The 15,304-nt window shown below is 49.8% G+C and overlaps 1 protein-coding gene across 2 annotated transcripts in view; it reads left to right on the top strand.

Moving 5' to 3' along the window:
* Positions 1-15,304, top strand: part of PLTP (phospholipid transfer protein) — a 258,838-nt gene that overhangs the window by 202,474 nt on the left and 41,060 nt on the right. The gene's annotated exons all lie outside the window — the stretch shown is intronic.

Below are 15,304 nucleotides of genomic sequence, written 5' to 3'. Positions count from 1 at the left end.
CTGAGTGAACACTACACCTTGATACTATGAAATGTCAGATTTTGAATACTGAATGAACACTACACCTTGATACTATGAAATGTCAGATTTTGAATACTAAATGAACACTACACCTTGATAATATGATATGTCAGATTCTGAATACTGAGTGAACACTACATCTTGATACTATGAAATGTCAGATTCTGAATACTGAGTGCACACTGCACCTTGATAATATGATATGTCAGATTCTGAATACTGAGTGAACTCTACACCTTGATACTATGAAATGTCAGATTTTGAATACTGAGTGAACACTGCACCTTGATATCATGATGTCAGATTCTGAATACTGAGTGAACACTACACCTTGATACTATGAAATGTCAGATTTTGAATACTGAATGAACACTACACCTTGATAATATGATATGTCAGATTCTGAATACTGAGTGAACACTACACCTTGATACTATGAAATGTCAGATTTTGAATACTAAATGAACACTACACCTTGATAATATGATATGTCAGATTCTGAATACTGAGTGGACACTACATCTTGATACTATGAAATGTCAGATTCTGAATACTGAGTGATTAAGAGGGCCGCAGGGAGAAAACTACAGGTGGGGTCCCGTGGTAGGCACTGCGTTACTCCTAAGTGAGTGTAAGCACAAATCCGTAATCCCACCGCTGAAACACCAATTATGTTGGACCTAGGGTATCCTAGACTACATATGGTAGCCTGGCACAGTAGTGGTTACAGCTAAACTCAAGGCGTTGGTTAAGTGCTTACAAAACCCACTCACAGTAACTCAGTGATTAACCACTAAAACAAAAGACACAACACCGATTTTTGGAAAAATACCATTACCTTTTATAAAAATAATATGACTCTTCTTTTTATGAAAAATGGGTTTACAATTAGTTTAGCAATAATGCACCTGTGTTACACCAACCTCAGTATATTTCCCACTCTAGGAATGCTAATTCATAGGTACATTTCCCTTGTAAGAAACTGTTATCAAACCCACAAGATTACTTTATCAATCAGTCATCACAGTCAGAAATATTCACTATACAGGTTACACATTTACATTACAGACCTGGCATGTACATTTCATTACCCTTCTTGTTCTCAGCGCTCTTGTTCAAGCACGACAATCTCCTACCCCCAGCAGCGCTGTTCTCAGAGCTCACAGCCAACTAAAAGCTAAATAGGAGACAAGAGGAGTTAATAAGGCTTCCCCCCCTTATTTACTGAATGGCTACACCTCTCTGTTAAGGGTTCCAACTCCAGGGGTGTAACGATTGAGAACCTGACAGAAAGTTCTAACTTCAATGTATTTCTCTGGCCCAGTCCCTTGACCACTGGCACAAGTACTCGAACCTGACAGTTCGTGCCTGGAGTTAATAAGCAGAAGTCAAGTTCCCCCAAGGTCTACTGGGAAGGCCTCAACACTTCATAGCCGTGTTTACTGTTCAGTCACAGGGGTTAAACAATGCCGGCACAGCCGCCTCCCACTCCCTCACTCCCCGGCTTACTTCTGGCTTTGCAGACGGTGCAGCTGGCGTTGCCCGTGTCACGCGGTGCCTGGGAAGACTTCCAGCAGTTGTCGTGGCGTGTCAGAGCAGCCTACCCCAGACTGAGGTGCTCCACCGAGGCGTCCGATGTGGCGCTTCTGCCTCCTCGATGTTCCCGCTGACTGGAGCTCTGCCTTGACGCACCTCCGATGACGCGACCGGCCCCTCCTGACTCCGCCTTGCGCCCGCCTCTTCCGACGCGCTGGGTCCTTCTTGCCGGTTCCGGCTCAGCGCACCTCTTCCGACGCGCTGGGTCCTTCTTGCCGGTTCCGGCTCAGCGCACCTCTTCCGACGCGACGGCGTCCTTCTCCGCCTCGCAGGCAATCAGCTGGGCTCTGCTTCGCTTCCCGCCTCTTCCAGCGCCTCAACGGAGCTCTTCGAATGACGAGGCAAGTCAGCTGGGCTCTCCCTCTTCTGTTGCCCTCACGTCAGGAAATGCACTCGGCGGAGGCGTCGCTTCCAGGTAGGGACGACAGCTGGTTTTGCCGCTTTCCCCGTCAAGGGGAGGGGGGGTGTCGATCTGGAGCGCTGCAGTCGCGAGTATTGCTATATGTTACCCCCTGAATTTAGGGTCAGTTAGCTTGGGGCTGGGTCCCAGCTTGCCCCTCTGCACACAACCTTCAGGATGGGACTAACCGGTCCCTGGTAGCCACACTTCAGGGATTACAGTTCTTGACAGACTCGCCACAGAGTTCCTGGTAACTTGAAGATGGTTGCTGAAACAGTGGGGTTTGGTCAGCCTAGGTGGGGGCACTTCCCAGTGAAATGACAGCTGGCCCCGCAGGTCAATCTTGTCACCACTAGTGCACAATCCTCCTCCTCAAGTCGCCTCTCTCCACACTGGTCACCTCAAGTAATGCACAAAATGGCTGCTGGTCGCTGGCCTTTTATAGGGTGGCCTGAGACCTGCAGAAGTCACTGGTTGCTTCTAGAAAATTCCTTATGTTAGCCTATGGCCTGTTCTCCAGTAGTGTCCGTTATGGCAGTTGGTGGACACCATTTTAGGTTTCTGGATGTCCCTAGATTTTCAAGGGGCTTGACTAGGCCTCACAGGTTATGAGGGAAAAATGGCGTCATAGCCAAGGAACACCTAGCCCCCTGACAGCACTGAAAAATCCTGATGGACATATATAAAAAATAAAAACAGAAACTCTGGGAGGCTAAGGGGGACAAAAATAAATAATGTTGGTTAGAGTATCCCCAGATGCAGACAGGTCTAACACGCGTCCCCCCCAGCTGAAAGTGGGGAGATCTACCCAATCCCTTGGGAGTTCTCATCACTAAGGCGGAAATACCTGGATAGACCGTCTGCGTTGGCATGGTCCGATCCAGGCCGGTGTTCCACCCTAAAGTCCATTCCCTGTAGGGAGATGGACCACCTTAGCAACTTGGGATTCTCCCCCTTCATTTGCATCAGCCAACGAAGGGGGCGGTGGTCAGTCTGAACCAGGAAGTGCGAGCCAAACAAGTATGGCCGCAGCTTCTTCAGAGCCCAAACCACCGCAAAGGCTTCTCTCTCAATTGTACTCCATCTCCTTTCCCTGGGGAGTAGTCTCCTAGACAGGAAGACCACGGGTTGATCCAAGCCCTCATCATTTAGCTGCGATAACACTGCCCCAATGCCATGTTCTGACGCATCTGTTTGGACAATGAATTCTCTAGCAAAATCAGGGGCCTTGAGAATGGGAGCGGAACACAATGCTTGTTTCAAGGTCATGAAGGCTCGCTGGCAAGCCTCCGTCCAGACTACCCGTCGGGGTTGTTTCTTGGAAGTAAGTTCAGTGAGGGGGGCCACGATAGTGCCATACCCCTTCACGAAGCGACGGTAGTATCCAGTGAGGCCCAGGAAGGCTCAGACCTCAGTTTGAGTCTTGGGGGGCTCCCAGGCTATGATAGCCTCAATCTTTGCCTGGAGGGGCTGCACCGTCCCTCTGCCCACCAAGTGACCTAGGTACACCACCGACCCCTGTCCGATCTGACACTTGCTGGCCTTGATTGTCAAGCCAGCCTGTTGCAGGGCATGAAGAACAGCTTGCAGGTGCTGCAAATGGTCCTCCCAGCTGCTACTGAGGACAGCAATGTCGTCCAGGTAAGCAGCAGAAAAAGCTTCCATTCCAGAAAGGACCCTGTTCACCAGCCGCTGAAAAGTGGCAGGGGCGTTCTTGAGCCCAAAGGGCATCACACGAAATTGGTAGTGTCCCTGAGGTGTAGAGAAGGCTGACCTTTCCTTCGCCCCCTCGGTAAGGGAAATCTGCCAGTACCCTGAAGTTAGGTCAAAGGTACTTAAGTATTGGGCAGCTCCCAGCCGGTCGATAAGCTCATCCGCCCGTGGGATGGGATGTGCGTCAGTCTTAGTTACTGAATTTAAGCCTCGGTAGTCCACACAGAATCTCAATTCGGGTGTGGTGCCTGGTGGGGCAGCTTTTGGTACCAAAACCACCGGGCTAGACCAAGGGCTACCAGAAGGTTCAATCACTCCTAGCTCCAGCATCTTGGCGACTTCACTTTTGATGCTGGCCTTCACCTTGTCCGACAGCCGGTAGATTTTAGACTTTACAGGTGGGCTGTCTCCCGTGTCCACGTCATGGGTACACAGGTGGGTCCTACCCGGGACAAGGGAGAACAGAGAAGAAAATTGCTCCAGGATCTGGCGGCAATCACTCTGCTGTTCAGGAGTCAGGGATGGTGAGAGAATTACTCCCTCCACCGACCCATCCTTTTCTTGGGACGAAAGAAGATCAGGGAGAGGTTCGCTTTCCTCCTCTTCTGCTCCATCGGTCACCATCAGTAAGACAACCTCGGGCCTCTCATGATGTGGCTTGAGGCGATTGGCATGCAGCACCCTGTGGGGCTGCCTCGGGGTCTTAAGATCCACCAGGTAGGTGGACTTACCCTTTTTCTCCAAAACCTCAAAGGGGCCTGTCCAACGGTCCTGGAGGGCATTTAGCTCTCCAGGTTCCATTACCCACACTTTCTGTCCAGGCTCCAATTCCACTGGGTGAGCGTTGTGGTCATACCACTCCTTCATCACTGCCTGGCTGGCCTCCAAGTTGTCTGAAGCTTGCTTCCACAACTTAGCCATTTGGCTCCGGAAGGCCAGCATGTAGCTCACCACGTCCTGGGGAAGCTTCCTGGGAGTCTGTTCCCATCCGTCTTTCACCAGGCTGAGAGGTCCCCGTACAGGGTGCCCGTACAAAAGTTCGAAGGGGCTGAAGCCCACTCCCTTCTGTGGCACTTCCCTGTAGGAAAACAAGAGACAGGGTAGGAGGACGTCCCATTTCCTCCGCAGGCTCTCAGGTAGACTCCGTATCATACCTTTCAAGGTTTTGTTAAACCTTTCCACAAGACCATTGGTTTGTGGGTGATAAGGAGTGGTAAACCGATAGGTAACGCCGCACTCCTTCCACATAGCCCGCATGTATGCTGAAAGGAAGTTAGTCCCCCTGTCGGACACAACCTCCTTGGGGAAACCCACTCGGGTGAAGATCCCCATCAGGGCCCTTGCCACTGCAGGTGCAGTGATGGTCCTCAGAGGTATTGCCTCTGGGTACCGTGTGGCATGATCCACTAAAACCAGTATGAACCGGTGACCAGCTGAAGTTGGTGGATCCAATGGCCCTACAATGTCGATGCCCACCCTCTCAAAGGGGGTGCTAACGACAGGTAGTGGTTCCAGGGGAGCTTTTAGCTTCACCCCTGTTTTCCCACTGGCTTGGCAAGACACGCACGTCCGACAATATGTATCAGACGCCACTTTCATTCGAGGCCAGTAGAAGTGGGGGACAAGCCGGGCAAAGGTCTTGTCCTGTCCTAGGTGTCCTGCCAATGGTATCTCATGAGCCAGTTCCAACAGAAAGGCTCTAAAGCATTGAGGGACCACCAAGGCCCTGGATGAACCATGTCCAGGTGCCTTGGGCTCACTGTAGAGGAGTCCATCCTCCCAGTAAATCTGGTAGCTCCCTACAATGTTCCCTGCTGCCTGGGCTTTGGCCTGTTGCCGCAGCCCCTCGAGAGTAGGACACTCCTTCTGAGCTTTGCAGAACTCTTCCCGGGAAGGACCTCCCTCCACATGCCATTCAGTAGGGATGGGTAGGTTCTCCAGGGAAGCAACACTCTCCCCTGTGGACTCCAGATCCACCTCCGCAGGTGGCCCGTCTGTCTCACAAGGTGGAGATGTCGAGGCAGGGTCCTCCGGCCTCCTGTCCTTCTCCTCTCTGGCAGCCGGCTGGGCCATTGTTCCAGGCTCCAGCGTAAGTGAACTCCCCCTTCGGGCAGTCGTGGACCTTGTGCTGACACAAGTCCAGTCAGGGGGTCCCAGCATCTCAGAGTGAGTCTGGTACTCCACCTTCCTCCAAGCATTGTGCTCCATATCATTCCCTAACAGGCAGTCAACAGGCACGGCAGGGCTTACGGCAACTCGAAGTGGACCTGCAACCCCTCCCCACTCAAAGGGAACCTCGGCCACAGGGTAGTGGCCCAATCTGCCGTCAGCCATTACGGCGGGATGGAGTACATCTGGGATGACCTGCTCTGGAGACACCAGCTGACTCCTTACCATAGTCATGCTGGCTCCTGTGTCTCTCAGAGCCTCCCCTCTACGGCCGTTGATGGTGACCCACTGCTCATACTTAGTAGTATTAGAGGGCAGTTGGGTCTTTGGAACCATCTCCTTATCTCCCAGGGACACTAAAGTGACACCCGCCCGCTCCCCTCCGTTACCCAAAGGCATCTCCTCCCCGAGCACTACACTAGTTATTCCCGGGGCTTTTTCTCCAGTGGGAGGGGGTGGTCTTTTTGGGCATCTCACATCTCCCTTATAGTGTCCCACACCACCACACTCAAAACAATGAACAACCCTTGGCTGCTGGCTTTGGCCAGGGGTAGGGTTGCGAGGGGGGTTACTCTTAGGGATGAATCCTCTGCCCCTTCCTTGCGAAGTATTTTGTGGACCTTTTGAGAACTCCCTCTTATTTTCCCCTCCCTCTTTCTTCTGGGGGGCGCCCTGTCCATGCTTCTGGGAATCCCCTCCAGTCCCCTTAGTTGAAACCTGGGTACTAACCCAGATGTCCGCCTCCTCAGCAAGCTTCCTGGGGCTGGTCAGCTTGCTGTCCACCAGATGCTGTCGTAGTTCGGGAAGACATTTCTCGAGTAGGTGTTCCTTGAGTATGAGGTCATAAAAACCCTCATAGTCCCCTACCTCGCTGCCTCTCACCCAACCCTCCAGGGCCTTCCTGGAGTAATCCAAAAAGTCTACCCAGTTCTGCGTGCCTAGTTTGTGGCTGCCCCGGAACTTTTGCCTATACTTCTCAGGGGTCAACCCAAACTTTCTTAACAGCGCTGACTTCATAGCAGGGTAGTAGGTCTGCTCACTTGGATCTAGGGCCAACAAGGTATCTCTGCCAGTGGGGGGCATGTATTTATATAACCCACCCCCCCAGTGGGCTTCCAAGATCCCATGGGCCCTCAGTGAGACCTCGTAGGCGGCTAGCCATTTTGCAATGTCATCACTGGGTACATAGCATGCCATAATATCTTTTGGTAGGTAAGGTCTGGGTTCTCTGATGTTGGTCTGGGTATCGCTGCCACCATTCTCTGACTTGGGGGTTCTTAGGTTAAGGGCTTGTAAATCCATCTCTTTGATGGTCCGCTCATGCGCCAACCTCTTGTCCTCCCTTTCCATGTCCATCCTGGCTAGTTCTATTCTCATCCTCCTCTCCTCCCTCCTATCCTCTAACTCGGCGTCGGTCAAACCCCTCTCCGAGACACTACTGCCCACTCGGGAAGGTGTCCTAGGGCCTGTTAAAAGGTTCCCCCCTCCCGCCTGGTACAGTGTTGCGGTCTCCAGGACAGTGTCCCTGTCACTCCCCTCAGGATCTACTTCCTCCCCGGAATGAGCCTCCACCCATGCCCGGATACTGGTCAGCAGCTCAACTTTCCTGGCGCCTTTCTTAAAAAACACCCCCTGCTGCTGACACCATTCCTTCAATTGGGTCACGGTATAGTTTTCCAGCTCTTCCACATTTATCTCCATTTCTATTTAGAGTATAAACTTTTACACAGGAGAAATCCAAAAAGTGACCTGGGGTCAACCTCCACCCACCACCAGTAGTTAATTTAGAAAAAGCAAAATTTAGATTAAGAGGGCCGCAGGGAGAAAACTCCAGGTGGGGTCCCGTGGTAGGCACTGCGTTACTCCTAAGTGAGTGTAAGCACAAATCCGTAATCCCACCGCTGAAACACCAATTATGTTGGACCTAGGGTATCCTAGACTACATATGGTAGCCTGGCACAGTAGTGGTTACAGCTAAACTCAAGGCGTTGGTTAAGTGCTCACAAAACCCACTCACAGTAACTCAGTGATTAACCACTAAAACAAAAGACACAACACCGATTTTTGGAAAAATACCATTACCTTTTATAAAAATAATATGACTCTTCTTTTTATGAAAAATGGGTTTACAATTAGTTTAGCAATAATGCACCTGTGTTACACCAACCTCAGTATATTTCACACTCTAGGAATGCTAATTCATAGGTACATTTCCCTTGTAAGAAACTGTTATCAAACCCACAAGATTACTTTATCAATCAGTCATCACAGTCAGAAATATTCACTATACAGGTTACACATTTACATTACAGACCTGGCATGTACATTTCATTACTCTTCTTGTTCTCAGCGCTCTTGTTCAAGCACGACAATCTCCTACCCCCAGCAGCGCTGTTCTCAGAGCTCACAGCCAACTAAAAGCTAAATAGGAGACAAGAGGAGTTAATAAGGCTTCCCCCCTTTATTTACTGAATGGCTACACCTCTCTGTTAAGGGTTCCAACTCCAGGGGTGTAACGATTGAGAACCTGACAGAAAGTTCTAACTTCAATGTATTTCTCTGGCCCAGTCCCTTGACCACTGGCACAAGTACTCGAACCTGACAGTTCGTGCCTGGAGTTAATAAGCAGAAGTCAAGTTCCCCCAAGGTCTACTGGGAAGGCCTCAACACTTCATAGCCGTGTTTACTGTTCAGTCACAGGGGTTAAACAATGCCGGCACAGCCGCCTCCCACTCCCTCACTCCCCGGCTTACTTCTGGCTTTGCAGACGGTACAGCTGGCGTTGCCCGTGTCACGCGGTGCCTGGGAAGACTTCCAGCAGTTGTCGTGGCGTGTCAGAGCAGCCTACCCCAGACTGAGGTGCTCCACCGAGGCGTCCGATGTGGCGCTTCTGCCTCCTCGATGTTCCCGCTGACTGGAGCTCTGCCTTGACGCACCTCCGATGACGCGACCGGCCCCTCCTGACTCCGCCTTGCGCCCGCCTCTTCCGACGCGCTGGGTCCTTCTTGCCGGTTCCGGCTCAGCGCACCTCTTCCGACGCGCTGGGTCCTTCTTGCCGGTTCCGGCTCAGCGCACCTCTTCCGACGCGACGGCGTCCTTCTCCGCCTCGCAGGCAATCAGCTGGGCTCTGCTTCGCTTCCCGCCTCTTCCAGCGCCTCAACGGAGCTCTTCGAATGACGAGGCAAGTCAGCTGGGCTCTCCCTCTTCTGTTGCCCTCACGTCAGGAAATGCACTCGGCGGCAGCGTCGCTTCCAGGTAGGGACGACAGCTGGTTTTGCCGCTTTCCCCGTCAAGGGGAGGGGGGTGTCGATCTGGAGCGCTGCAGTCGCGAGTATTGCTATATGTTACCCCCTGAATTTAGGGTCAGTTAGCTTGGGGCTGGGTCCCAGCTTGCCCCTCTGCACACAACCTTCAGGATGGGACTAACCGGTCCCTGGTAGCCACACTTCAGGGATTACAGTTCTTGACAGACTCGCCACAGAGTTCCTGGTAACTTGAAGATGGTTGCTGAAACAGTGGGGTTTGGTCAGCCTAGGTGGGGGCACTTCCCAGTGAAATGACAGCTGGCCCCGCAGGTCAATCTTGTCACCACTAGTGCACAATCCTCCTCCTCAAGTCGCCTCTCTCCACACTGGTCACCTCAAGTAATGCACAAAATGGCTGCTGGTCGCTGGCCTTTTATAGGGTGGCCTGAGACCTGCAGAAGTCACTGGTTGCTTCTAGAAAATTCCTTATGTTAGCCTATGGCCTGTTCTCCAGTAGTGTCCGTTATGGCAGTTGGTGGACACCATTTTAGGTTTCTGGATGTCCCTAGATTTTCAAGGGGCTTGACTAGGCCTCACAGGTTATGAGGGAAAAATGGCGTCATAGCCAAGGAACACCTAGCCCCCTGACAGCACTGAAAAATCCTGATGGACATATATAAAAAATAAAAACAGAAACTCTGGGAGGCTAAGGGGGACAAAAATAAATAATGTTGGTTAGAGTATCACCAGATGCAGACAGGTCTAACAACACTGCACCTTGATAATATGATATGTCAGATTCTGAATACTGAGTGAACTCTACACCTTGATACTATCAAATGTCAGGTTCTGAATACTGAGTGAACACTTCATCTTGATACTATGATATGTTAAAACTTTGAAACCACAGATTGCACTCTATCTTGCCAGTATGAGCCATTAGCACTGAATTATCTAAATATGAGCTGCCAACACTGTGAAGCCTCAGGGGGCTCTCTGCACTGATCCAATGGGATGCCATGAACCCTTGGGAAGCTCTGTGCCCTGATATTATGTGAAGAGGGCAACATTGGTTTGTTTCGTTTTCTCTAATTAAAACTTAAAGTTCGATCTGAGGAGGTGAAAGGACTTGCAGCAAGTGAACAGAGACCAGCATACTGTTGGAGTAATGCAAACCATCTTGAAGATTATTCTCTCTTTGACAGGCAGTTTAGGTAAATTTCCAAGGTTACGGTGATGTTATCCTACTATTTTTAACCTTAACGCTAATCTTGCTGCCTGGCGGAAATCAGAAAGGTAGACGTCTAGCCTTGAGTTTGCTAAGGAGCAGTATTTCCATTTTTAAGCTGGTCAAGCATAGGTCACTTTTTTTCCACTCCTGAAGAAGCGAGCATGCAGGTAGGTCTATCCTGTTTTCACTGTTTTCATCTAAACAGATCCTGATCTTTGGGATTGGATCTCCAATTTCTTGATTATATCAGGCAACAGATGCACATGTGCGCTTAAGAGCCATGGGGATCGAGAAGATCCTTCAAGACTGACAACAAATGCCTTTGTATCTAATGGAATCGCCCCCATTATTTGTGAGTATTATTATAGATTAATGGCTTCACCCAAGCAAGGGCAGATCCCTTAAACACCATGTAGTTTTCAAGGCTATGGGCAAAGATGAAGCGGTCAATCCGTGCCATATGCAACAGAGAAGTCTAGTCAGGTTACGGCTGGTGATTAGTTGTCTTTGAACACTAATACAATATCCTTACGGATATTGATGAGGGTTATTTAATAGCCCCAGTCGGTCAAAAACACACATTGCAAATGAATACCTCTTCGATTGGTGCTTGCAGTTGATTACTTACTAGCTCACTATTTACTATTTGATGTTCCGCTTTGGCTGGAAGGAGAAAAAACAAATGTTGATTTTTATTCTCTCCGACTATGTAAAAAAAACTCTTAATTTAGGAGGGTGCTGCTTGTTTTTCTTTCCTAATGAAACTGGGAATAGAGAAAGTGGAGACTGCCCTGGTTTGACAGTCTTTTCAATAGGAACTCACGTTCAGTCCACACCAGACATTTGCATTGAGCAAGGCCAGGATTTTGGTTCATTTGTCGACTTGAGGGGTACGGTTCGAAAATAATACCAATAGTAAAGAAATTACCATAAAGAAGGATCCAAAGCGAGGATGTGAAAGTTAAGAAATATAGGGGCTTATTTACATGCCCCTTGCACCGCCGGTGCGTCACTATTTTTGACGCACCGGCAGCGCAGTACGTTAGCTCATATTTACAAGGCCATGCAAAGCCACCCTGCGTGGATTTTCATGACCTTGTAAATGACCCCTTTTCATGCATCTCTTTACGTGACAGGGCCGTGCCAAGGGTTTTGCTGCGAGTGTTCCCACGCAACACCCATCAATTCTACTGCATTCCCTTATTTGCAACATTTTGTAAACTTGGGAATGCGTCAGAATCATACGCCACCCCAAGGGAGGTGTAAGGAGGCGCAATAAGGAGAAATACTTTATTTATCCTCATTATTTCCTCTTTCTTTGTATGCTGCATTCTGCAGCACACATAGAAAGTGGAAAACACCATCAGTGATTGTTTTTTTTGTACGAAGGGACACTTTCATATATAAAAACAATCATCCCTGCAACGCAGGAACCCTTGCACCATGGTGCAAGGATGCCTGCTGTGATGCACGGCAGCTAATAGTGTGCCAGCGCAGGGGAGAGCACAGGGATGCATCATATTGTTGTAAATATAACACATCCCTGTGCTTTTAAAATGACGCAGCTCAAGGCAGCAAAATGGCTTACGAAGCTGCGTCATTTTGTTGTAAATAAGGCCCATAGTTGGTAATAATGAAGAAGGAAATATAGACGACTGACACAGTGTAAGTTAACAGCATTTTTTTAAATAACAATGTAAAATATGAGGGGAGGAGCCAAGATGGCGATCTGAACAGACGTGCGGACGCTCGGCTCCGCCGGCTCACGAGTCCCGCACCTACATCCTGATCTCTATCCTGCTGATCCTTTTTGCCCACAAGGTGCGGGAAAAGGTGCCGAGTCCGACGGTGTCCCTCCGGTCTCTCCGCCCGCCCGGGGTCGGAAGTTACGGGACGGAGTGCCCTTGCCCGGGTCCCTGCCCGCACCACAGCGCCTGCCGGACCAGCGCCTGCCGGACCTCGCGTGCCCGTCCTGATGCGGCGACTGTGACACAACGCGGGGGTGCCTCCGCCTGCCTGCTGCTTGGCCGATACTTGTTTTCTCCACCCGGCTGAGACTACGCGGAGCTGTACCGGAACGGCTAAGAAGGGGCTTCCCTGGGGTTCCTTTGTTCACGGCCGCCATGATGCTGGTCGGCTCTTCTCGCCAACGTGCCTGTCGCCGGTGAGCTTCCCACGGCTCTGCCTATTTCCTTCACGGCTGACTGCTCCCTAATTGAACGACGGACGGCAGCGGATACAGTGTGCCACAGGGACGACGGCTGCCTAACGATCGGGTCCCGTGGCCCCCTTGTCTTACTTCCCCCCCCAACTCTCCATGCACTGAAGTAAAGATGGCGGCTCCTGCTCTCCGGTGCTGTGAGGACGACTGTGTGCTTTCCCTTTGGGATGACGAGCACGCTTTCGTGCAGGGGGCTGGGGCTGATTTCTCCCCTGGGAATATGGAGCTACCGGACCTGCAGCCGGAATGGACCTACAAAGATGTACTGAAGGCCTTGGGTGAGCTACGAACGGAGATGTTCTGCACCTATACAGTATTGAGCGCGGCTCTGGATGCATGTGCTTATGATGTATGCCATGCGCAGGGAGCTCACCCCCGACAAGATCTTGTATTGTTTTTGTCACAGTCTGCCAGCCCACCGCCACCTCCGAGTGCTACTGTTGCGATTCTGGAAACTACTGCTGAGGCTTGTGGAGATCTGTTGCCGCCCGTCGATAACGCCGCTGCAACATTGTCTCCCCTTTGTTTCCTGGCTGGCTGTCTGCCTCGTGCTACAGTCTCACTGCTTTGTTCATTGCTAGCCTGCCCTCCTGCCTTGTCTTCTGCTTCGTCCTTGCTGGTTTTGACTTCCCCATCTCGTGACTTTTGCCGCTTGGTTGCTTCGGACGAGTGTGTCATCAGGGGAGAACTATCTAAGGCAGGCAGGCGATGCCTGTTCAACGACTGTGCACTTCCCCCATCCTCGGAGCGGCCATGTTTCTTTGTTGCCTCGGACTACATCGGAATGCCGCGCAGGGTAGATGTGAGTTCACCTCCCAGATCGGGCCAGGGCTAGGTGGTCCACTTGCTGCACTGATATACTGGCGGGTGGGGACCGCGAGGGACCCGAATCTTATATGTGATTTTGTGTATTGATTGTTGTCTCTCCCTAATGGTCAGACCTTTGGTGCAGCTATCCGTTATTGTTATTGGGGTAGAGAATGCTTAGCGAGCCGGTGGTGTCCGAGCGTTTGCGATATGGCCCTCCTCCCCGCCGTTCTTTTGTGGGAGTTCTGGGACAGATTTCTTTCCTTGCTCCCCATAGCACTAGTGCATATTTTTCTTTGTTTCTTCCCTCTTTCTTTCTCTCCACTTCTCTTTTCTTCCTAAATTTCGGGTTTTTAGGGCGACAGACACTCTGCTGGGGGGGGGGCAGGCCGTAGCCTCTGCATGTGTGTAGGGTGGGGGGTTATATTTAGTTTTTGTTAGTTTCTATGGTGCCTACGTACGATCTCTTTTATGATTTCTTCCCTTTTCTTCCGTTCTGGGTCTGTTATAGGGGGTTAGTTAGGAGTGGGTAGCGCTGGGGGTGGTACGTATATGTGAACTGCTTCTCCTGTTGACGTGTGCAGTACTGCCAGGCTGACGGGGTGGGTTTCATTACGGTTGTTTCATCTTGTTGCTGCCTGCCCATGTAGTGAGGTTAATGTGCGGACTCAGTTCTCCTTGACTCTATTCTTCACTGATTTATCTTTGGACTGGAACAAAAATTTGAAAACTTAAACCTCAATGCTCCTTTTTCCTAGCGACATGATTCCGTTTAGTGTAACTACTACTGATTGTTGCTATATTGCCTGATGTCGCTGGGGAACCGTATTGCTTGCTCCTGTGCTTCACAGTTTCGTGGCCGGCCTGGTGGTTGTAGGCCCGTATTTGTTTTGATTTTCATGCACAATAAAGGTTTTCAAAAAAAAAAAAAAAAAAAAAAAAAACAATGTAAAATATAAATTAGATAGTGTTAAGGCTGAAATTAGCCTTAGGATAAGGGTTATAAATATGGTCAGGTTTAGGATAAGAGCTGGGGCAATACTGTGGTACAGTTACACATGATAAATTGTCATTTCATGTATGCAACTGCACATTTTTTTTTCAATTGACCAATATTTTCGTCTGTATAACACCCATGGACTAAATCACAGGTCAATGGTCCCAGAAAGGTTTGCGAATACACAAATCTCAAGGGTAAGGTAGACTAAAGTACATTACAACTTGCACCATGTAATAATACTTAAATAGGTTGGGCCGACCCGATCTGTTTACTTCACCACAGGGCATTATAAGGGAGGACATAGGGTGGATCAAACATAACTTCCGTAACCTGCTGGAGGCAGAAAGGGAGGAGCAGGAGCTGAGAAAAACCAGTGGCGAGAAGTATTTATGGCTTATCAACCTCCCCATTCATTGAACCGTATCTGATGTGTGTCACCAAGCCCTTCCATCGGTTTTTATTGGTCAGATTTCGGTTCAACCGAATTCACTTTATATTGGGTGTATTTCCTAAATGGGGGAAACCTGAGGAAGTAGCGCCATGTTCCTGTGATAACTTTTCCCCACAGGACACACTCCACTTGGTAATGTTCTGTGAGCACTACTCAGAGGCGCGTAAAAAATTATAGTTTCCAATCTTGCGTGATGCTGGTTTTGTACAAGTTAGGCCCGCTCTTATTTATTTACAAATGCTTGGTTCCGTCAAGGTTACTTATAGCGTGGCTAGCTTTTTGACTGCCGCAGCTCGGCTAACCAAAAGAAGACCCTTCTAAACATAATCATTCAGTGGGACCAAAAGGGGTTCATGGCTTTAACTTGAATTACCCAAAGATGCACTTTATATTAGATCTAATAGCCGTTGGTTAATGGTCTTTTTACATTGTATTCTCTGTATTTTTTGA

The sequence above is a fragment of the Lissotriton vulgaris genome, chromosome 7 (assembly GCF_964263255.1).
Source record: "Lissotriton vulgaris chromosome 7, aLisVul1.2, whole genome shotgun sequence".
NCBI lineage: Eukaryota > Metazoa > Chordata > Amphibia > Caudata > Salamandridae > Lissotriton > Lissotriton vulgaris.
The sequence above is the reverse complement of the archived record's forward strand: the minus strand, read 5'-3'. Positions and strand labels throughout refer to the sequence as shown.